At 57.0% G+C, this 263-nt stretch overlaps 1 protein-coding gene across 1 annotated transcript in view; it reads right to left on the bottom strand.

Moving 5' to 3' along the window:
* The window catches only part of LOC107567338 (brain-enriched guanylate kinase-associated protein), a 27,452-nt gene that overhangs the window by 21,641 nt on the left and 5,548 nt on the right, over window positions 1-263 (bottom strand). The gene's annotated exons all lie outside the window — the stretch shown is intronic.

Here is a 263-nt window from a genome sequence, read left to right as displayed (position 1 = left end):
GAGGGGGGAAAGAGGGAAAACAAAGGGAACGGAGAGGAGAGGAAGAGGAAGAGGAAGGGAAGGGAAGGGAAGGGGAGAGGAGAGGAGAGGAGAGGAGAGGAGGAGGACAAACATTCAACAGAGAGGAGAGGAGAGGAGAGGAGAGGAGAAGAGAAGAGAAGAGAGAGACAAGGAGGAGAGGAGGAGGACAGGACAGGAGAGGAGAGGGGAGGAAGAGGAGAGGAGAGGAGAGAGAAGGAGGAGAAGAGAGGGGAGGGGGGGGA

This window comes from Sinocyclocheilus grahami, unplaced genomic scaffold (genome assembly GCF_001515645.1).
Source record: "Sinocyclocheilus grahami isolate Dianchi unplaced genomic scaffold, SAMN03320097.WGS_v1.1 scaffold1149.1, whole genome shotgun sequence".
Taxonomy (NCBI): Eukaryota; Metazoa; Chordata; class Actinopteri; order Cypriniformes; family Cyprinidae; genus Sinocyclocheilus; species Sinocyclocheilus grahami.
This window is presented reverse-complemented; position numbering and strand designations above follow the sequence as displayed.